The sequence below is a fragment of the Phyllostomus discolor genome, chromosome 10 (assembly GCF_004126475.2).
Source record: "Phyllostomus discolor isolate MPI-MPIP mPhyDis1 chromosome 10, mPhyDis1.pri.v3, whole genome shotgun sequence".
Taxonomy (NCBI): Eukaryota; Metazoa; Chordata; class Mammalia; order Chiroptera; family Phyllostomidae; genus Phyllostomus; species Phyllostomus discolor.
This window is the reverse complement of record NC_040912.2, coordinates 77,184,389-77,207,974: the sequence shown is the minus strand read 5'-3', so window position 1 is coordinate 77,207,974 and position 23,586 is coordinate 77,184,389. Positions and strand designations below refer to the sequence as shown.

Below are 23,586 nucleotides of genomic sequence, written 5' to 3'. Positions count from 1 at the left end.
GCATAAAAGCTTCAGTGAAGATCCTAGGTGAGTCATCTTTTGATATGTGTGTGAATGCATCTATTGGAAGAATACAGAAAGGTGGAATTACTAGGTCGAAGGTTTTGTACATTTAAAAATGTAATAAATACTGCCATGTTGCCCTCCATAGAAGTTGTATCGATTTTCACTCCTACTGACAACGTTTGCCCTCTTCCTAGCATGGCGAACAAACTATGCTATTAAACGTTTTGATTTGTGCCAAAGTAATATGTAAAAACTACATCTCATTGCATTGTAATTTGTGTATCTCTTGTTATGAGAAAGTATGAGCATTTTTACATATTTTAAAGGTCCATTTTCATTTCCTTAACTGCAAACTGTCAAACACTTTGCCCAGTTTCCTAGTGTTTTCAATTCTTTTCTTATTGATTTGTAGGAGTGCTCTGATTTCTTCTTAAATAATCTAATACCCAGGGTCTTTCAGGAACTCTAGTATTTTTTAAAAGTCACAATTTGGCCATTTTTCCCTAATAATAATCAAATGTTAACTCCATTACAGGAAAGCCTACATGAAGAGATTGTCTGTAGAGGTTATAAATTGATTCACAGAAGTTCCTGACTTCCTGCTAATAGCTTGGCAAGGCTGCCTTATACCTATAACTATACTATTTAATTTAATTTTACTGATAACCTATATTCACAAAGTGAACCTCGGAAATATGAATGCCCAACGTCACACAGCTAGTAACTCCTCTACTTCTGGAATCTTAAAAGCCTAATAATCCATCATCCCCAGCAATTGCTCAACCACACCAGGCTTTGATCCTTGATGCCTGTAATTCTAATAATCTGTCCTCTCTTTTTCCTTCTATAAACACCCAGTGAACATTTTTAAGTACCTACTATGTGCCAGGAATCCTCATAGGGTTTAAACTTTAGAGGGGTTCTCAACCATAAACAATAAAAACAAATAGTAGTTAAGTTCTACATAGGATGGTTGGGAAGGTGGACAGAGAAGGGCAGTCAGCAAAGGCCTCTTTGAGGAGGTGACATTTAAACAGAGATTAGAATGAAGAAAAGAGTATTCCAGGAAGAGGAAATATCTGGGATGAGCCCTTTAAAACAAGAGCAAATCCAATGTGTTTAAGGAATAGAAAAAAGGCCAGAGTGATTAGACTCGAGGGAGAGAGGTGGGAGGCGAGATTGAAAAGGTGGTCTGGGTTGCCACCCAGGGCTCTGTAGGCCAGCAAAGGAGTTATTCCAAGTGCAATCAGGAGACGTGGAAGGGTTGCAAGAAGAGAAGCAGTAAGATCTGATTTATGTTTTATGCTTCCTGTCACTCTGGCTGTGCTGTGGAGAACAGGAGCAAGAGTGGAAGCAGGAAAACCAATTAGAAAGCTATTTACAGAAGCCCAGAAGATGGTGCTTGTGTTAGGGCGGTAGCGGTACAGATAGAAAGAAACAGATTGTGAAAATGTTTTGGAGGTAGGGTTGACCTGAATTCCTGATAGACTGGATGTGAGGACTGAGGGTAGGAGACGCATCATGAATGTCTGCATGTTCATTTGTTTTTGACTTGAGCATTGGATGAATGGTCACGCCATTTAATTTGAAAGAGAAGGCTTCAAAGAATAAAAAAATTTCGTGTTACTGTATTATTTCCTTCTTCCCCTACGCAGCCTTAACAGACCATGATTTTATTCTCTTCCCAATACCTTTATCCTCCCCCGCCCAGTTGCCCTTTAGACCTTCTTATCCAAAAGAACTTCCTCTACTCCTCAATCCACTGCAGTCTGGTTACCACCCCAGAAAACTACTTCTTGCCAAACACAACAATTGCCCTCCTTGTTGCTAGGTCCGAGGACTGTCAGTCCTCATTTTTCTTGACCTTTCTCTAGCATTTAATACTGTTGACAATTCCTCCCTTGGCTTCTCTTGGCTTTACTTGTTCTGGTTTTGCTACCGCTCTGGATGTTCTTCCTCTGTAGGTTTGTTTCCTCGCCTTTTGAGTGTGGGCATTTTCATAAGGTCCTCTGGTCTTATGCCATACTTTTCTGTTGTGGGTTTCATCTGCTTCCATAAACCATCACATTCTGATGGTTCTAGCACAGATCCCCTTTCTGAGTTCTAGACTTCCCTGTTCAATTAGGTCACAGAAAGCTTCATTTTGATGTCCCGTGGACACTTCAAGCTCAACATGTTTCAAATTAAACTAATCACCTTCCCTTCTCAACCTACACTTCCTCCTAAAGTCCCCATCTTGACACGCGGTACCACTAACCTCCCATTTACCTAGTCACAAATCTCCTTCTACTCCTAATCCTGCAGATATAATCAATAACAACATTCAGTTGGTTCTGTATCTTAAATACGTTTTTGAATCCTTCTCTATTTACATTCTTGCTGCCTCAGTTTAGATGTCCATCATTTCTTTCCTACAGTGCTGATCTCCTAGCTAGTCTCCCCGCCTATAGTGTTATTCACACTAACAAATTCTCCAAACTGCAGTGGTCTTTCTCAAATGGACAGACTTCTTAAAATTCACCAGTGGTCTTCCATTGGCCTTAACAATAAATGGAAAATTCTTAGACATACAAGACCTTGCTGATCTTTCTGGGTGGATCCTTCAGTACTTCTGGCATGCATTCGTACAATGTATTTACTGAGAATCTACTACTTCACTGGGCACGGTTCTTCCCTCTCACCTCTCTGGGTACACATGTTTACCTCCAGGACTTTATACATAGTACTCTCTTTGCCTGGAATACATTTCTCTTTAACTTGCCCATTTGTCGGGATTACTTCTACTTATCTTTCAGAATGCCTTTCCAAATTCACCTGCTATGGTTTGGGACCCTTACTATGGAAGTTATGGTTCGGTACCCCTCCAGTGATCTCTCTTGTCGGCATCATCTCACTGTTGTGTGCCCAATTCCACACTCATCTGTCTCGCCATTATACTGTCAGGGCCTTTGGAGCAGACTGTCTTGTTCATCTTGGTATTTCCAGTGCCTAGCACAGCACCTGACTCCGAGCAGGCACTCAATAATGAATAAATACGGTGGCAGAGTTGGGTTTCAAAGTCAGGTCTTTTCTCTCTGGCACAAATCGCACATTTGTTTATGCTACTTCTTAATATTGTGAATCTGAAAATTTCAAAAATCTGTGCTAGGTATATTTTTGCCTATCCCTAGTGAAAATACCAGTAAATAGATTATTAGCTGCAGGAGGATTCTATTGATTATTTCTTATGTAGCCCTTCCTCATCATTCCATTGTTTTGCTTGTAAAAGTATTTTGGGTTAACTAAATCTGAAATGACTGAAAGCCCTCTCTATACAATTTTATATCCTTTCTGTTGCTTCTACAACACCACCACATAAGCAGAGAGGAAGTACATTGAGAGTAAGTTCAATGTCATTGGATTGTCTGGCAATTGACACTAAAAAATGATGCATCAACAGCAAATCATTTCCCATTTCAATTTCCTCCAAGGTCTCTACGGGTAGATATTAAAGTTTCAGTGTCAAAATTTAACATCGCAAAATCCAACTAAAACTGAAATTTTTATGTAGTGAGTTCAGTCTAATCACAGAGTCTGGTAAACAGAAGCTTGGACATCTTTTAGTCCGTCCAGTACTGTTGTTGAGCTTCTATGAGGAATCTGCCAGGAGAAGACCCGGACTGGCTTGTCCAAGGTCATAGGTCAGTAGAAGTGGGAGCGAATTTCCTAACTTTCAGTCAGCTGACTTTTCCTCAATGCCATATACACTCTATTTTTTCCACCTAAACAAATGATCTACATCAGAACCCACTGAACTGTTTACATAATGCTTATCTTTATGATATTGCCTTTGTGATATCCTTGTTATAAAGAGGAAGGAACTGAGAAAAAAAGAGCAAGGGACATAGGGCATGGGTAAAAGAGACAATTAGTACTCAGAGTGACGGGCTCCTATCTCTAGTGCACCCTGTGATCACACTGTTCTCGAGCGCCCCGATGCTAGCTCAAGCTTATTTGTGCTCCTGGGGCCTGGATGCCATCCAATTCTGTGCCTTATTTGGTCTAAAAGATTTCCCCAGCTTCAATGTGTATTTTTTGAGCTTCATTTTAGAAATATCATCCTTAAATTTCTCTACTTCAGTTTGTTTAGTTTCTACTGCTGAAGAATGAAGATTTGGGGCAAAAGATAATAAAGATGCTGGGTTTTTCTAGGCTTTATATTTCAAGGACGATTTTTTGCTCAAATGGCAACTGTCAGGCTACTTTATTCCTCAAATGATGCCGTTTTCCATGGGAATTAGTATTTAATTGGGCTAATTTGTTTTCACTGAAAGCAGATTTCTTTCCAAGAGGATCCGTGTGATAATGTTTTACCAGCTAGTGCTACGAGACCAAATATAAACTAGTTCTGAGAAACAGGAAGTGAACCTGACTGGTCTGGTCTGCGTGTCCCTGGCAGTGACGCACATACAGAAATCGAATTAGGAAAACAAGATGTGTGGGTGTGAGGCAATCGATAATAATCCAGGAGGCTACAACACAAGCAAGAACACTTTTAACCAAATGCCATTCATTTTAATACACCCTGAGAAGTTTGACTTCCACGGAACATGCTAATGATTAGAAAGCAGATGAGCCTGAGTTCCCTAGCAACAGCATGTGCTTTTGAGACAGTCATTAGCCTTTCTGTTAATCCCACCAACCCTTTCCTTTTCCAAACATATGACTGACATTAAAAAAAAAGATAGACTTTAGAAAGTTCTTTGAAATTTCCAGGGTGAAATGAAAAGGAATAATACTAGTAACAGAAAGGTTTCCCTGAGAATTGCACTCAGGAGAAGTTAGTAATGTTCGGATGTGCCCAGCCTGTCCCTGCGTTCACTGCTCCTAGTTCGCTCTGTGTTTCTGAGTCCCCCGTGGCAAAGGGCAGCGGAGGTGAAACTGCTCAGAGTCCTGAGCAGTCCCCTCATGCAACATGAGTCACGGTCCGACAGTGGGGTGAATAGCGGGGTGCACAGTCTGTGTTGGGTGGTGAGGGTGTAGGGGAGGGAATAGACTTGCATAGTCTTTCTCCTTTAAGCAGAATAAATTACCCTGGTTGAAGGAGGATGGTGAGGGGAATGAAGCTATTTTTCCTATTGATTGTTTAATTGCACCAGTGGCTGTTTGTCTGAGGGCCCTGGCCAAGAGCATTATTTTCATGGCTAAAGTGAGGCTGGGCAGGTTTCCATACCCTTCCCCAGTTTTAAACAAGACAACTCATAAAGCTCAGCCAGGCTAGAGGAATTGGTATGGTATATGTTGAGTTTTGTTACCCAGCTTTACCCTAAAAGCCAGGGCTGGTGGGATGATGGGTCTCAGACCCCAAGTGATTGCCTCTAGGTCTGTCTTGGGTTCAGGATGCACAAGTCTTCTGTGTAGCCTGAGTCAGCTGCGGGCCGTTATTCGAAGGGTAATTATTGCTGCGTTTTTCTGGTCATCCTTATTATGGCCTGGGTTCCTTTCAGCTGGACACTGGGATCCTTCAGTTTGGCCCCAGTGACTCCTGGTTCTCCCCACCTCCCCACCTAACCCCCCTGCGCGCTCCCTTCCCAAGGCGACCACCTGCGCCGCCCCACTTACCATCTGCCCCGCGGGGAGGGCCCCCCGGGGTAGCGGAGCCCTCCCTGCTCCCGGGCGGCTCTGGGGGAGCTCGGTGTTTGCCTCCAGCCCTTCGCTACCGGAGAGATCAGGTTCCTCCCCTCCTCCCCCTCCAGCTCCCGCCGCCCTCCTTCTTGCATGACACAGCAGAACCGCAGCTGCTGCAGCAAGTCCCAACCATCCGCCCAGGAAGCGCCGCCACCCGGGCTCAGGAGGGGCGGAGGGAGGCGAGGCAGGGGGCCACCGCGGAGGGGGGGTTCTTGCCCCCACTTTGCACCACACACTCCTTTCCCCGCCCTGGGGCACGGGCACAAACTCTGGCTAAAGCCGACCAGGCCGAGCAGTTGAGGAATGCTGGGTTTGGCGTCAGAAGAGATGGGACCGGAGAGAAGGGTGTGAAGGAGACCCCAGTAGGGACAGGGTATTGCAGGTAAAGAAGGGGACGAAGAGGCGGAGAAGTCAAGGGCCAGGCTGTGAAGGAAATAAAGGAGGTCAAAGAGAGGTAAGGGGGTAGAGCCTCCGAGAAGGGAGACCCGGCTGGAAGGGGTGGGGGGCGGTGGAGTGGGGGGAACTGCAGGGGAAAGAGGACTGGGAGGGAGTTTTTTTTTGGGGGGGGGGGCTGAGCTGAGCACTTAAGCAACACGGGGGCTGAATTGGGGGGCAAGAGCAGAAAAGGGGAGAGGGATGGGAGAATTACTCATTGGATAGGAAGGTACAAATTGGGGGATGTATTATGGAGTTTTTGGAAGGGATGTAGTGGGGCTCATTCATCACGGCTGACCAGGTGGGAAGGGACACAGTGAAGGCAAAGCCAAGAGACAGGGATGATCTTCCACCCCAGTCTTCACTTGTCTGCGAAGTTTTAGACAATTCTGCCAATCCAAGCAGGGAGTTTTCCTTATAAATGGAAAAGCATGAACTGAAGCATAGAAATAGTTATTCAACTTAGATTTACAGGATAAAGTCTCCGTGGTCCACACACACTTTAAGGCAGAGATTTGAGTTATAGCCACCAGCCTACAAAGGGGCTGTGAGTCAATGATACCAAAGAAGCTCAAAAAACTGATGTTACAGTGTCTGCACATCGCTGGACTTGAGTAAGTCTTTCAAAGTGTTTGCTAAATGTTAGGAGTGATGACAAACTTATTGGCAAAAATGCTCATGCTTTCCTCTCTTTCTACACACACACCCCCCTATAATTTCTAGTGTGTAGCATGTGAAGTATGATTAAGGGAAAATATGTTTTTGTGATTATTCTATTTCCTACCAACCATACTCTACGCATTTTACAGCAGACCAGCTGCTTCTCACCATTTCAAAGAATGTGGTCAGAAAGTAATGAAAAAACTGCCACTTTGGTTTTGTCTGTACCTTCCAGGTCATATCTTCGTACCTCACTTCCTGACACAAACAAGTTTTCACTGTTGTCAGCAACAAAGCCCTAATATAGCTGCAGAAGAGAAAAACTGCATCGCATTTTGCCTCCTGCAAGCATCATCCACAGTTACCAGAGGAATGTAGTTCCAGAAAGCTTTAAAGCTGGTGGTGATGGTAATTATGTATCCGATGCCTGATTCTATTTCTGTTATTATTGTTTTGTCATTTCTGTTCTTCTCCCCAAGAGCTGGCTAAACTTACACAGGTACAGATCCGGCTTTTCTGTTTGATTTGGTAGCATTTAATCAGACCTAATAGAGAACTCATCGCTCTACTGGAAAATAAAGTCGGAGCCACGAAATGTCATTTTAACAGAGCGTGGGTTTTGTGACTGTGGAAAAGGATTTAAGGACGCTCCTTCTGTTCGGTATCCTATGCAATAAGCAAAGGCTGCGCGCACGCACAGACGCCACAGCTCCCGGATGCCCTGGCTGCCTTATCTGGACTTGGGCAGCGCCAGAAGCCTCTCCGGGATGCTGCGAGGGGCTCTCGGTGGGTGGTGGTACAAACGCCGCGTCCTCCGCCGCCAGTCCTGCTGCTGTTGTTGCCGCTGCTGCTGCAGTCACGTGGGAGCCCCTTTAAGTTTCCATAGAGAAGCCTCTCCGGTGTCACATGATGGACATGATATAATGAAACAACGTTGTGGAGAGGAAAGCATTAGGGGAGCCCAGGCTACGAAAACAAGTGAGTGAGAAGAGGTGGGAGGAAGAGAAACTACGCCACCTCCCCTGCAGCCGAGCCGCGCGCAGCAGCAGCCCGCGAGGAGAAGGGGGCGACGCCAGTAGGTGGAGGGGGGGGCGCGCAGGGAGAGCGGGTCCTCAGCCCCGTCCTGGGGACCCCGCCGCCCACCGCGGAGAGAACAACTTTTAGCCGGCAGCCTCGGCCAGCACTGCACCTGTCTCCGGAGCCTTCATCGCTCCCCGTGATAACCAAAGGGAAATTCTAGAAGAACATGCTCTACAAACGTACATGCGCATCGTTTTCCCCCTTGCGTCTCGCTCTGGAGGAAGGAAGGAGAAAGGGATTTAAGCAGCAGCGTGGGTTCAGCCCCAAAGGTAAGTTCTGAAGGGAGGGGAAAGCCCGGCCCACGGCAGGACTTGGGGATGGGAATTCTGTTCTCCGCTTAGACCTCTCGTGGGGAACGAGGCGTCCGCTCGCTGCCGGCGAGGAGGATGGGTCCGGTGGTCCAGCAGAAACATTTCCACTGCGGACTCTGTTATTTCCTCTTTCGCACGCCCCAAGGTTCCACCCTCGGGCTCCCCGGGGCCCCCTGCCGCCCCTCGGGAGGGGCCCGCAGGTCACGGCCGGCCGCTCGGGAGCCGGGCGAGGGAAGGTAGGGGTCGCAGCGTCTCCCGGGAATGCCGGGGCGATTTCGCCATGTTTGTGTTGCCGAGAGCACTTTTCTCCCCTTTGAGGTGGCTAGATGCCACATGGCTCCTCCGGAGCTGCTGCCGGGTTGAGAGTGTTTTTTTTTTTTTTTTTTTTTTTTTCAATGTCCGCATTCCAGCTAATGTTGCGCAGATAAAATTCAAACTTGAGGTAAACAGAAGAAGAGGAGGAGGGGAGGGAGGGAGGCTGTTTCCATTTCGAGATCCCACCTCTTCACTCCGCGGAGACCAACATCCCGAACCTCGAGAGCACTCGCTCGCTTCTCCCACCAACCCCACCTTGCTGTCTACCAGAAATAAGGCGGCGCGCGCTCGGGGGTGGGGGGTGCTGACAGAGGACGCGGCGCCTGGGTTCTTAAAGGGAGAAGCACCCGGCTCTCGGGCCTCCGGCTACTCCTTTCGCTAGGAGGGACGTAGGATGCCTTGCTTCGCTCTCGAGCTGCGGGACCGGAGGACTGCGCTCCCGGGCGGGGCGGGGTTGGGGGGGGGACACCTGTCCCCTCTCACTCCCTCTTTAATTTGGGGAGCCGGACGGTATAGCTCCCACCTCGGCGGGGCTCGGGCTCCTGCGGGCGGGCTGGGTGGTTCTCCAGGTGTCCAGAGGGCAGGTGGAGTAGCAGGTGTGTGGTGGGTGGGCATTTCTATTTGTAAATCGCATTGGGTGGGACGAGGGGGGGAGTCGGAAGGCAAGCGCAAGGGCAGAACTGCGTCTCGTGTCTTGGCGAATTAGGGAGACAATTCAGTACGTTCCCACCCTGCTGCTACCCCGGTTTAAGTATCTGATTTAGCTGGAAGCTAGGCTGAAGGGTGAGTGGGGATGTTTAAGGGTGAAGGGAGCTTCGTCATGTGGAAAGCTGGGCTTCTGACAGCTTCGTAGGCATGCCCCCTCTACCCCGTGAGAGAGGTGGGCTGGGTGGTTCCAAAGGGGTGGCGTCCCACGGGGTGGGAGCGGGCTCGGGGTCCCGAGGTGCGTGAGGGTCCGCAGCCCTTCGCGCGGGGGAGTGCCGTGGCAGGAGGCGGCCACGTGAGGGTGGTCTGCGGAAGCGCTGGAGCTGAGACAGGAGGGTGAAGTGCGTAGCAGAGTCGTGACGGGGGCTGACACGGAGCCGCCGTGGGCGGTGGGCTGAGAGGGAGCGCGGGCTCGCGCGAGCCCGACCCCAGAGCTGTGGCGACGGTTTTATTTCGAGCAGCGTCCTGGTCCGCGGGTGGGTGCGCACTCCGGCCCTCTCCCGGGAGACCGTTTCCGGGCGGGGACCGCCCGGAGCAAGGGCTGTAAACAGGGTGGCGCCCTCTGCCCTCACGCCCCTGGTTTGCCCGGGCGCGCGGCCGGCGGCGCTCGAGGCGCGGCCGCGGCGCCGGGCAGTGGCGGCGGGGGCGCGCCCGTTCCCGCCACCCCCGCGCGCCCCGCCGCCGCTGCCGCCGCCCCGCTGCCAGGCCTCCTCTGTTTTTGTTTTGTTGGAGTCCGCGTGCAGCTGGCGCGTGTCGAGTCACGTGCCGTGGGCGGGAGGGGAGGGCGCGGTGACGCACGGTCCCGAGGGCCTGGCGACCGCGGAGGCTGCGGGGGAAGGGGCGAGGGGGCGTGTGCCGCAGACAGATCGCGATTGCCCCTGAGGTCACGTTGAGCCTCCCTGAGCAGTATTCGGACGTGGGTGTAAATCCCGCCGCACTCTTGAGTTCGTGGTCGCAGCAGCTAGGTGAGCCTTGTCCATCCGGGTTGGGGGGCTGCCTGCGCGCTGCTTCGGTCAGAAGAAATTAAGTAGACTTTACCCTTGTGTGTATCTCTGGGCTTATAGAGACCACCTATACGTGGTTCTTAGTCTTGGCTGCACGTTATAAACAACTCGAGAGCTTTGAAAGGACTGCGGTGCCCCACCCAGTTCAGACCAATTGAACCCAAATCCAAGTAGGGCTTGGACGTCCTGCCTTAAAAAAAAAAAACAAAAACAAAACTCTTCCGTAAGTGCTTGTGATGCACTAGGAGTGACAATTTACAGAGGTGGGTAGCTTGATGGAATAGTTGTGAAACCATCCATCTTTAGGGATGAAATGGTAAAAATAGCTAGCACGTATTGATCAGTGTCTATGTGGGGTCAGCAAGTGCGGGCATTGTGACTGCGCAAACACGGATGTATGTACTTGCTGTAACATTGTTTCCCCATTTTACAGTTGGGCAGATCGAAGCTCCCGAAGTTAAAATGGTCAGTGACGGTCTCTAACTTGTACCCAGGTAGGCTGACTCCCGAACTCATATTCAACCAACCATTATATATACTGCATTAAAAATATGCCTTTACTTAAGAACCACCCGTTTGTGTGACAAGGACTAATTATATGTTTGCCTATGAGCCAGAGAGTTTATGTAGATGTATTTGTATGTTTATGTATTTTTATCTGGAAAGTTTTGCTTGTGTTAAAGCAAGGAGAATCACTGGGTGAATCTGTTAAGGCCTATAGACTGCAAACATTTCAAAGAGTGTTTTTTTTAAGAGAAGAGCGAGGGGACCCCAGTAATGTGAAGAAAACACGTTCTATGGGTGTTTTTTTGTTTTGTTTTTGAGACTTGAACATACCCGTGAAGTGCAGGGTTGAGAGTCTAGAAGAGGCAGGTGTTTTCTGAGGATTTACGTGGGCAGACACAGAAGTCCTTCACGTTGCTGGACACGACACAGTTTTGGTGGTCGCAGGCTGGATGTCCCAGGAAGTACCAGGCAGTGTACAGAGTAGCGTACATTAGGCCATGTCAGTTTTGGAGGAAAACCACCATTTTGGTCTGCAGTACAGAAGCAAAGCTTCTCCAGCGCCTTCTCCCTTTGATTTATTTCATTTCTCTCCTGGTCAGATAAACTCTCAGGGGGACTATTTAAATACGAGGTAATCCATTTGTTTTGAAAATGTGTTCAGTGATATATTTTCTGGGGATATTCCAAATAAAACTCACAGGAAATACGGGTATTTCCCTGGCAGTGGAGGGTTTGGTGAAAATGTTTTTTAATTATTAAATATGTATTACTAAATGGTACTCTGTCACAAAGAAATGTCTTGGTGTCCCTGCTAGTGATTGCTATCTGATATTGTGAGTTGTATGGCAGGCTAAGCATATTACTTATCAAGTTGTAGGGATTGGTTTTCATGTTGCTTGCAGTTTTGGTGAGGAACGTTTACAGACCTGCGGAGGCAAGTCTGACGTAATCCTGAGTAACGTCATGTTGGAGTCTGCCGTGGAGGTAGCTAGCTCTACAGCCCCGCGGCCCTCGTCCCGTTCTCTTCCCCATCGACCACCAAAGATACTTTTCTCCAGCAGTTGCCAGATTGCTTGTGGTTCCTCTGCACAGCTCTGCCTAGGTTTCTCTTCTGCTTCTTGCGTACCTCCTTCAGGAAATTTCCCCTGGTTTCCTCTTAAAGGACATTTTAAAAATATCCTCCCCGTGTCTCCTCTACACCTTGCACACGCGTGCCTCATTGCCTGTGTCACAACATATCACACTGGTTTTGTTCCCGTGTTAGACACCCCATCTAAGTTGAGCTTGTGAAAGGTGCGAATGGTGATTATTTTATTTACTGTGTGTTACTGGGATACAGTAGACACTTAAGCTTATTGCGTCAGTCCAAATTGAATTTGAGTTGCATTGTTGGTGTTTGCCTGTGTCACCCATCTTCACTCTTACTTGTCCTCGCCAGCTCTGCTGCCAGTTACGAGGCTAAAACACATCCTTGCACAGACAACACAAAATACTGCCAGCGAGTTCTCAGGAAAGGAAGAGGAAGGACGGGGTGAAACCGGTTTTGCACTTGTTTCCTAGTTTCCTTCTCAGCTGACCAGTCGGCCAGCACGACTTGTCTTGGTTACTTGCATGCACTGGGAGAGAAGCTCAGCACGATCACTTTTCAGTTTATTTAGGAGGGAGGAAATGGCGCCGCATTACTGAAAGACCTGAAAGACGTACTTTTGTACTTTTCGTGCCTTAGCCAGCTGCAGGTGCTCCATCACGTTCCATTGCACTGTAACTTTCAGATTTAGTGTTACCAGAGGCATTTTCGAGGCAGCACTGTCCTGTAGAGTTGTCTCAGATGACAGAAGAATGGTTATAATGATACATTTTTAATGACTTAGCAGTGATGGTCACTAGCCACTGGAGGCTGTGGAACACTTGAAGGTTGGTTAGTGTTAGTAGGAAATGTATTTCTCATTGGTTTAAATGTAAATACACGCAAGTGGTTAGTAGCTACTATATCGGATGGGGCAGTTATAGATGATTTGTTTACGTTAGGTCTGGTGTTTGACAGGTAAACACTTAGGCTAAGGTGTTCTGCCTTTAAAAGAAAAATCTTGAATCATTTTTTAGGGCTTAACACGATGCTTCCCATTCCCAGGTGTTCCTGGATGATATTTCTCACTGTATTTGATGATGGATTGAAAAATAAAGTCCCAAGAAGATTCGGTGCTCAGGTCCTCCGGAGAGAGCTGGAAGTGTAAATCAGATGAGTAGTCGTCTCTGTCCTGTTGTGCACTTGATCATGCGTCGTCTTCAGAGATAAAATCAGGCACTGAACTCGGTTAGTTAGAGTTTGGTTTATAAAGTCGAAGGTAACTTACACATGTTCATGGAGTCTGAAAAGAGGACTGGAAATACCTTCAGTGTGCCGTGGCGTTGAGAAAACAGCGTCAGTATGAGAAACAGGACTGGAAACATTTATTTCTTAAACCTTGAAATCTTCGTCTGTGGTGATCCCGACACCCAAGTTATAAACTACTCGAAGAGGATATGTGAGACGTAAATAGAAACAGATGTTTAGCTGCGCAGATAACCGCCACTGGACTGAGAAATGTTTGTATAAAAAGGCACGAGATGCATCCAGCACCTGTTCAGAACAAGGGCCCTGAGGCCGAAAAGCACAGACTTCGTTTCATGTGGTCAGTGCTGTGTCGGCGGCGGGTGGATGGCGCAGCCCAGCCTGGGGTCCAGCCCGTGAAGGGGCTGATGCCCACTCTGCTCCCGCGCTGTACAGCAGGCTGACGCACCTCGTGGTGCTCTGTGTGGCTGGGTCACGGGCCTGTCCTTGTGTCCCGGACACAGGCTGGCTTCCTATTGTTCTGCCGTCAGTGTTCCACAGATGAAAATTAATTTTATTCTACAGTAAGTAAAACATAAATGGAAATATACATCTGTTGTTTAAAAATATGGTACTATGTATTCCAAGGTAAAAAAAATGTGTAGTTTTCTTTTTGGGGGTGGGAGAGATGTTACTTTCTCTTTTGGCAATTTCTGGCCTCTCTGTGCTTTATGATTGCTCTTTTACTTTCTCTTTTAGCAATTTCTGGCCTCTTAGTTCTTTATGACTGCTCTTCAAACACCTTTGGTGTGAACCTTTTGGTCGGGGAGAAGCCCACAAACCAAGAACAGGCTATCAAAAACATGTACTCTCTGAAGGGCTGCTGTTGCCCTCAAAACCGAACCAGAACAAAACAAAAGAACACAACCATAACAAGACAAAACCCACCACTGCTAATAGCAATGGTAGTTCACCCAAGTAACCAAACAAATAAAAAAGCCTGGGGGATTTGAGTTGTTGCTTTGAGGCCAGTAATGTGAAGTCTCTTTTTAGATATTTAATGTAAATTACTCATAAAAAATTGTACGTGTCTCTGACTGTATAGCAGTGATAGGAGAATTCACACTGCCGTGTAGATCTCTTCAGCCTAGAAGATCCTGTTGGGCTGCTCGGGTTCAGATACTGGCCAAAGAGTCATTTCGAAAGTTTATTGGGAACTCGCTAGTGACCTTGGTCACTAACCTGACAGCAGCATTGAGGGAAGTTGCTGGCTGCATCTCTTCTCGTCGGTGGAGTGGTTGGGTCGGAGGAGGAGTGGTGCTCAGGCTTCTGTGTGCGCTAGAGTCACTGAGCGCTTGCTAACACCCGATTGCTGGACTCCCACCTGGAGTTTCTGACCCAAAGGTCTTGGGGTTGGCGGGGGGGAGCTGATAATCTGCACTTCTCACAAGTTTTCAGGTGATGCCGCTGTTGCTGGTCGGGGGACTGTGTTTTCAGGACCCGTGGGGTAAATGTTTTCTCTGAAGTTCGGTAGTTTTGTACCTGATTTGCCCCGTTTTTGAGGAGCAGCACCTGTTCTTTGACGTCTGCAACGTTATGTCATTTAAAGATGACTGTCTGGCAGATGGAGTTTTAAAAGGTTGAAGTGGGTTGATTTTTTCGATGTTTGTTCTTATTTGTTATTCTTGGGAGACCTCACTTTTGCCTGGGCTCAGACTTAGAGGTGGAAGCTGTCAGAGGGGGACAGCCTGCCTCTGTTGGCAATCTGTTCCTGGCGTTTTCCTTTGGCCTCCTTCATTCTCTTAGCCAGGAATTTAGCATATTCTGCAGCCTCTTCCTTGTTTTTCTTCATATGTTGTTTCTTCAGAGCCGCAGGCCGGCGTCCCCATTGCAGGACACGTGGTGTAACAAGACGCTGAATCTTGGGTGCTTTGGTCCTAGGTTTCTTACCATCTTGGTACAGGGGCGTTCTTGCAGCATATTGGTGGACATCATCTTTATAGAGAGTGAAAAACTTGCGGGTTCTGCTCGTTCTTCTGAGCCCCGGGTGACGAGGCACATTAGCATCTGTGAGACCAGGAGTATCTTTCTCCCCGTTTTTTTTTTTTTTTGCAATGACCCAGTTGAGAACACTGAGCTTGGTGTTCACGATGCAATGCTGAACAAATTTGCGCTTTCTCCATCCTCCTTGGTCTACAGCAGAAATGCCCCTTACTGAGCAGCTGGTGGACGTGGGCCAGGACACCCTGCCCCATGGGGGAACCTTGTTTGTTGTTCCCACCACTGATTCAAATGACATACCCCTTCCATTCTTCACCTGGAGCGTCAGCAGTAACTTCTGTGTCCATGCACTTCTCATGAAAAGTACGAGGTTTGCACTCATTGTCCACCACAATGAGCTTCTGGCAGTCAGTGGCTGGGAAACAGTTGTTCAGCTTCATCGTGAAGCAGCCGACCATTTCCAAGGCACCACAATAAAGAGCAGGTTCGTTAATTTTATTTTGGGAGTTCTTAAGAACTGTATGTATTTTGCAAAAACTTGGGTCTCCTAAAACTCAGACTGCATATTTTTACCCAATACTAAGTAGACTCTCCAGTTAAAATACATTGAGATATTTCCGATGTTATTAAATAACAAAACTAGTTGCTGTTCCTTAAACCTAAATGTAGTGTCAAATCTAATCATGTAGATGCACAGCTACAGGGTGTGATGGGGGCACATTATATAATTGTGGGCTCACTAAGTAAAATGGTTATGCGTGGGTCCATGGTAGTAGACTCTGACAGCGTTAACCCGGACATCCTCTGAGGGGAGCTGCCTCCTAGAGTCATGGCTGCAGGACGGAGGTGCCCCTCGGGGGTGAAGAGCAAGTGAGGGCACAGCCATCCCCGATGTTGAGGACTTGGGGAACAGTGGAGGCTCTGCAGTTTCTAAATGAAGGGGCTGCAGGGCTGGAATTTGGTGGGAAGGAGGTGGAGATATCAGGAGATGTCTTAAAGCCACACTGTTCTTATCCAGAGTGTGTGCTTGTGGGGGGACCCTTCGGGGAGAGGTGCAGGGAGAGCCCAGGCATTCTGACAGGTGGTGCTCTGGAAGCACTCCAGGTTCAAGTAGATTCCCAGGTGCCGAGCGTCAGATGGACTCAAGGTTTGAGGTGAGTTGAAGTGAGGTTTGATACTACATTCTAATATGAGTGAATTTATTGGAGAAAAAGAATAAGAATTTGGGGGGAAGTAATTTCATCTGAGACAGGAAAATAAAAAAGAAGAAATGGGTGAGGCGTAGGGAATGGGAGGGTAAAAATGACAGATTTTAAGTTTTTAAATGTTCCAAAACTTTCCTTGTCATTGTTGCTGAATACTTCAAAATATCCAGTGCCGCTCTTTGACCAAAGTCAGATGCCTTTCCGGAGTTATGCCCAGGATTCACACTCCGTTCACTTTTTTAGATTGCTTTATGATGGTTAACTGGTTTAAATCAAATTTCTGGAAGGCACGCACGATGCTTGTTCCTGGGTGTGTTCCGTGGATTAGGAAACGTGACTCGTGTGGCACAGCCCACAAAGCTGGGCTGAAGCTGAGAGATCTCATGGCTTTTACATCTACTATCGTACCATTGCCTTAAAATTCTTGTTTTCTAGCTGCTTTTATAAAATGGTTGAACCTTAAATTTTAGAGTTGATTTGGCATCCGTGTATTTGATTTCAAACTACTTTTCATAGATACGGCCTTGGATTTTGAGCTCCTGTTTATTTCTTAGAAAAGTATTGATACTACAGGTGATTTGCTACACAGATGTGCAGCCCACCCTCTCTCTCCCTTCCCTCCCTTCCTTCCTCCCTTTCTTCCTTTCTTTTCCTCACCTGAGGATATGTGCATTGGTTTTAGAGAGAGGGGAAAGGAGGGAGAGAGAGAGGGAGAGCAACATCGACCAGTTGCCTCTCGTCTGGACTGGACTGAACCTGCGACCTAGGTATGTGCCCTGATGAGAATTGAACCTGTGACATTTTGGGCTACATGTATGACACTGCAACCAACCGAGCCACACTGCCCGGGGCTGCAGTCATTTCTTGACTCAAATGTCTGTGACATAATCTTTGTAACTAAATCTTGAAGCTGTTTTGAGTTTTTTAGACTCTCCAGTTTGAAGCTGAGGTTGGCCGTCTGTGTGACAAGAGTGCTGGGGGTGGCCCACGAGCCAGTTTCCACTGGGAAGCCGGAGGGAGGGAGGTTTGCTGTGTGATCCCTCTGCCCGTCTTTCTTGAAGTTTCCCCCCACCTTCCCCAGGACCTTTTAAGGCCTCTTGTGCTTTAGAGAGTTAAGACACTTTTCTTGGATGTAATCGTACTAGCACTTGACAACATCTTTGTCCTCCTGTGTCTCCTGGGGGTCCTTTCTTCCAGCTTCTGATATTTCTGTTTCTCTTACAGCCAGGCTTCTGGCTTCTGGAGGGCCAAATGTCCCTGTGGATTTCCTTTATGGTCGGTCCTGTCTCCACGTTTGCTGCTTCCTCTCCCTGTCAGAAGCCCTCTGTGCTGTGGTTGATCTCTAGTTTGGCGGAAAGAGTACTGAGGCAGAAGAGTGTTTATAATAATGACTGGTGGGTACCTGCCTTTTTGGATACTGTTCTAGTGCTTTCCGTGCTTCCCACTGTGTTCCAGCTCCCACGAGCGGCTGAATCGTGGGAGAGTGTCCCAGTCTGTGCCGGAGGCTGCTCGTTTGTAAAATAACGTTAGTGAGTTTCTGGCCCTAAAGCACTGCGATTGAGTTTGTTTACATCACGATATGATTGTAAATCCCGACCAGGAGTACCCTAGCTTTTTGAAGGATACCTGTTAAGCAAGACTAGGCTCAGTGTGGAGTGCTGCTTGAACCCCAAGATCAGGAGATCCAGGACTCCTTAATTAGACTGTCGGCGGGCTGGCTGGCCTGCTTTTTCCTTCCTTCAGGAGTTTGGGGTGGGTCTCAGGGGCACTCTTTGCCGTTCTTGTGCTGTCTGCCTCAGGAGACCCAAAGTTGAACCCGAGCACTCCACTTTGGAGAGCTTGTTGACCCCGTGTCTGGAAGATGCTGCTGCTTCTCATCTCCGTGATGGAGGAGCTGGGCTTCTAAAGCATCCTTTTCTTGATGGTATTTTCACAACTAGGGGAGTTTCTGGGAACATGCCTAATACTGCTGTTTGTTCTTAAACAACTCATAAAAACTGCTACCTCAGATCTTTCTCTTGCAGATTTGTGCACGGCCTGTGACCTTGAGTGCTTGCTTCCTATTTCTAGGGGAATTTTTGTTAGTGCTGAGTCTTGTTGTAATGCTCACGACTACACCAAGCTTCTTATCTGCCCCTTGTCAAGGTCACCGACGATTGTTTTACTTTGTGTGTTTATATTGATGTAACAGGCACTCATTGCACATAATGTCCATTTTCTAAAAATATATAATTTTTTGTTTTATGCTTCCAGAAAGATTACATATTTTTATCATTTTCTATTTTTTAGCATTTCAAAATTGTATAATGCCTACTTTTTATAAGCTCCGAAATGTGTTTTCTGCTTTATGCCTTTTAGTTTGTGCAAGTTTATGATGCTTGCTGCATTTGTAGACTTCTCCTGTTTTCATGGCAAAAGATACCCAAATCCCCCTTTGCTTGAATTTTAAAGGGTTCGGAATTAAGATTCCTTCTGCTACTAATCTGATTCTTCGGAAAAGGTGCATAGGAGTTTGGTCTTTGTCATAGATCTTGAGCAGTTTGGAACAAGGTTTTTATACGGTAAATGAATCAACACCCAATTTAGTCAATTCATGTTATCTGCAGAATGAAGATCCTTTGAGATTCTAAACAATAGGAATATCCCAACAACAGATTTGCTTTAAAAAGATTTTTAAAGTGATTATCCATCTGATTATCCACATAATAGCTAAAGAGCATTTGCTCTTGTGTAGAGGACGTGATAGTGGCATCCTGGGCTTGTTCTGTGTCCAGTGGGCCCCAGCCCTGGGTGGAGAGGGGCCCACATTGCTGGAGCAGCGGTGCCCAGGGAGTCCGACTGGAAATGTCCCCTTCTGACTATATTTTGTTGTTGTTTTTGGAGAGTACCAGTTGTTTGAAAGCACTGAATTGCAATTATATGTTATGAATATACATATTCCTTGCTAATACACCTTTTTGGACCACTGTGCTCTTCTGGAGTTAAGAGGTCCATGTGCTGGGAAGGTGACTGATCAGAAACATGCCAGGTCCTGGACATGCCAGGTAGACAGTCCAGTGTGGTTCGGATCGTTGCACTTTCTGTGTTACTTTTCACACGTTGCATGCCTCCTAATTCTCGACATGGAGTCTAGGAACAGGCACAAGTAAACATGTCCTTTCTGGGCAAAGTTTCTCTCCAAAACTGAACAGAAGGAAACAAACAGACAAAAGCACTTAAATGTGTCTGGAGTCCATCTGAACAGTTCGTGGGGTGCTGGTGCACTGAGGCCCTGGGGTGCTGATGAGGGTTCTTGGCCATTCCCTTCTTGCTGGCTTATTCTCTTTCCTTCCTGACTTCTTTACTCTCTTGATTTCCTTCCTTTTTCCTTTTTGGGTTCTTTTTTGTTTCTTCTGTTCTTCTTCCTCATTCTTCGGCTTTTCCTCCCGTTCCTGGTGTGGATAGCCCTGTCACATTCTATGGTTACCACAGGCATCTTTTTAGCCTACTAATGGCAGACCAGAGCTAAAGACAAGTTTTAAAACTCTGACATTTAAGGCTATTGTAGTCTGTAAAATTCCATGCTCGGGCAAACTCTTTCTAAAGAATTTAACGTGTTTACGAAGCGTATTACATGTTGAATGGAAAAGGTATGTGAAATGTAAAACTTCCCACACTCTTTGGGATATTTGAATAGACATTCAAATTGGTTTCAGATTGAAGTTCACATTTTGTGCAAAAGGCCATTCTTCCAAAATTTAGGTAATAGTAGTCATGTAGACAATGAATTCCAGGATTCTTTTGCTTACGACATTTTTGGTAAACACAGGTGGTGTTCCAGTTAAAATAATGCCTTTAGACTCCCTAAATTGTAACAGAGTTTGGTATAAAGAATGGAACAGCATCAGATTTGTTTTAAATACCCAACTATTACTTATGTCACCATCGAGGATCAGAATATATTACAGCTCTAAGAGGCTTCAGAGCTAGTTTAATTCAATCTGAGTTTATGGATGAGACAGTTGACGTAATGTTACACGCCTGGGTGATGGCATCATTGACCACAAGCAGGTCTTGCACTTTCCTGCCCACTCTGCTTTTTTTGGACGGAAGGTTAAATTTATGAAATTGAGAGGTAAGATGGGCAGAGAAGCCTGAGAAACGTATGGGAGTTCTAAACCTTGCTTGACCTCTTTAGCAACGAAATGTCGGACTAGGTGCTTAACCTCTTTGAGCTCAGTTCGGGAGGGTTGAACTCGGGTCCCTTCCAGGTCTGTGGCTTGTTCCCGGGAGAGGAAATTGACACAGACATGGATTCATGGATTCTTTCTATTGTGCATTTGTGCAGTTTCAGTTTGTGTCTGTTTCAAGTTAGATGTGGTTCGTGTGTTTTTAAGTAGGTGTCATTTGTAATTTTTGTTAGTGAATCAAGTTTTCCGAAGTGTAGTGTTCCTGGACACAAGTGGTTGTGGGCATGGCAGCAGCCTCTGGGTTCCGACGTGTCCAGCTTTATCTTGACTAACGGAAGTTAACGCCTTCAGAGGCAGGTCCCCCAGCTGCACACCGGTGGGCAGGTCCTGCAGAGGGATATTCCACAGACAGGTAATTGGCAGGTGCTTTTTTCAAATGGTTTACAGTTTCAGTGTCAGAGAGTCATGTCACATAAATAAAATTTCAGAGACTTTGGCTATTCTAACTTCGAGAGTGGCTTTATTTGGGGTTGTGAAACAGGTTTTTCCATTCTCAGTAGGACACTCTGTCATTGTTTGTGTCAGAGAGAAGGCAGTCGTGACCACGCGCAAGGGTAGGAAAGATGAGAGGAGTGCGGAGTGTGGAGAGCACGCTACGGAGACTGCAGGTGCTTTTCTAAGAAGACTGTAACTGAGTGTGGGGACCTGCCCAAGTGCTCGGGAGTAGTTCCCATGCTCTTTGTTTAAAAAAGCCCATTCTTTCAAAAAAAAATTTTTAACACCTATCATGTGCATCACATTTAGCTGGAAATTACAAAAGTGTTACTCATCATGAGTTTCCCCTGGGTAGTTTCCAGAGCGTAGGCCACAAAACGATAAGATGCAAAAATATCTGAGGACCCCCAGGACTGGTCTGGATGAGGACAGGGAAGGGGCGAGGACCCCTGGGAGCCAGGACCTGGGAGCAGGGTGCAGGACTAGCAGTTAAGAATAGGGAAAGAGCTCATTTTAATTTTCTTTTGGGAGAGTGCAGCGGATGCAGTTGGGCTATGTTAGGACATGGGCTTCAGAGTGGGGAAATGACCACTGTATGTTTTAAGGTGGCAAATGAGGGGACCCTGTGAAATACCAGAGCCTTTTTATCCCCCCTTTTTATTTGGAAAATTTCAAATCTGTAGAAAAATAGTACTCTGAACACCTATATGCGCTTCTTCTGGAGTAATCAGCTAACGTTTTGCTACACTTGCCCACACGCTATGTGCACGTGTGTTTAGAATCAGATGTGGTATGTGTATTTGTAGCTCTTAGCCACTTGAATATGAGTTGCAGGAATCTTGACATTGTGCCTTTAAGGACTTGCTAAAGAGGATTTTCCTCAGTATAACCACAGTACAGTTTCCGCATCCAAGGAGTTGAGCACTGATATCTCATAACAGGTCAAACTTAATAGAAAATCATTAAATTTGGGGGTTGAATGCATATTTACTTTTCTTTTTAAAAATCAGGCAGACTAGTCTGGTGTAATGTGTATTGAATGAATTGATGGGATGAGAGACTAGAGCACATACTGAAAAAGTAATGTATATAGCCATAAAAATAGAAAGAGGAAGTTTGTGAATATTCTGGTATGCTGTATTCTTAAAGATACAATCTTAAGTAAGGACAAGACGTAGAGTATAAAAAAGAGAATTTGTAAAGTGTTGCATGAGAATTTATAAACAGCTGTTACACATCTATGTCTACATGTAGATAGATAAAAAATGAACTAATATTTTATGCCTTTCAGAGAAGGAGGTAGGTGGCTGGTGGACAGGGAGACTTTTCCCTAAATACCCCGCCCCCACTTTTTTTAACCTTTTGAATTTTCAACTCTGTGAATTAATTATTCAAAAGTAAACAGTAGGCTCTGGCTGGGTAGCTTAGTTGGTTAGAGCATCGTCCTCAGACACTAAGGTTGTGGGTTCGGTCTCCTGTCAGGGCACCTACAAGAATCATAAATAATGCGTAAGTACGTGGAACAACAAACTGATGGGTCTGTCTGTCTGTCTCTGTCCCTTCCCCTGCCGCCTCCCTCCCTGCTTCTCGCTCTCTCAAATCCATATAAATAAGTAAATAGCAAATAAGCAAGCATAAATTTATGTTGACACTATTACTAGGTTTGTAGCACACAGGACACTTCTCTTTTATAAGGAAATTTGGAGGATGGGACCTAAAGCAAAGATGTGGAGGAAAATTTTTATCTCTTCAGTTTTGAAGGAAAAAGGATGTCATGATGTAAGATTTTTTTTAGAAATATATTCTTTTTCTAAGATTTTATTTATTTATTTTTAGAGAGGGAAGGGAGGGAGAAAGAGAGAGGGAGAGAAACATCAATGTGCGGTTGCTGGGGGCCGTGGCCTGCAACCCAGGCATGTGCCCTGACTAGGAGTTGAACCTGCGATGTTTTGATTCGAAGCCCGTGCTCAATCCACTGAGCTACGCCAGCCAGGGCAATGTAAGATTTTTTTGCAGGAGCTGCTGATGTGGAGAGGAGGGACGTGATGGGGGTCTGATGTCCAGGAAGTCTGGGGTTTCACTGAGAAAAGCAGAACGGAAGATGGTGTAGAACACTGTGTATTCCTCTTGGAGTGAAGGATAATTTTTCTTCCTCATCTCAAAATGAGAAACAAGGATTTGAATTTTGTAGTTTGTGTCAGTGGGAAAGTACAGAAGACAGCAAATGGGACTGAGAATTTACATTTTGTTTATATTCATATCACCTTTGATGATAAAATATAAGTACATTTAAAAAACTGCTAAGTGAAAACGAACACTTAGGAATAGTGTTTGGCTATTTTCTTGACATTTTTTAAAAGACAGATTCTTGGGTATTATGTGAAAAATTGTATGAAAATTTAAAAACCTTATTGAGTAAATATTAGTATTTTACTTGATAGCAATCTGATTATTTTGTGTGACAGTTTTTATATAATTATATGGTGAACTTGTGATATTTATGCTTAAAAATTATTTTGCAGTGTTTTGAAATACGTTGCGTGAAAGGTTAAGATTAATTTTGGAGTTAACTCAGCCATAGTTTATTTTCTGTTTTCATATGATTAACACAAAGTTATTGATTGGTACTTAGTGCCTTTTCTCTCGAAGGCCAGTGTTTATTAATCAGTGAGTGCTGACTTGCTCCCGGTGTCCATTAGGCATCCTGGGGTTAAT

General features: G+C 46.0%; 2 long non-coding RNA genes and 1 pseudogene across 2 annotated transcripts in view; 1 reads left to right on the top strand and 2 right to left on the bottom strand.

Moving 5' to 3' along the window:
* Positions 1-246: 246 nt before the first annotated feature.
* Positions 247-5,795, bottom strand: LOC118496973. The gene is made up of 2 exons (XR_004899511.1): positions 5,608-5,795; positions 247-2,119 (listed from the first exon to the last, which is right to left on the bottom strand). It is a non-coding gene; the product is annotated as an uncharacterized LOC118496973 (long non-coding RNA).
* Positions 5,796-13,676: 7,881 nt separating this feature from the next.
* Positions 13,677-15,896, bottom strand: LOC118496968 (annotated as a pseudogene).
* A 445-nt stretch (positions 15,897-16,341) lies between these two features.
* Positions 16,342-23,586, top strand: part of LOC118496970 — a 59,120-nt gene continuing 51,875 nt past the window's right edge. The window contains exon 1 of the long non-coding RNA XR_004899508.1: positions 16,342-20,788. This is a non-coding gene — a long non-coding RNA (uncharacterized LOC118496970). The remainder of the gene's footprint in view (positions 20,789-23,586) is intronic.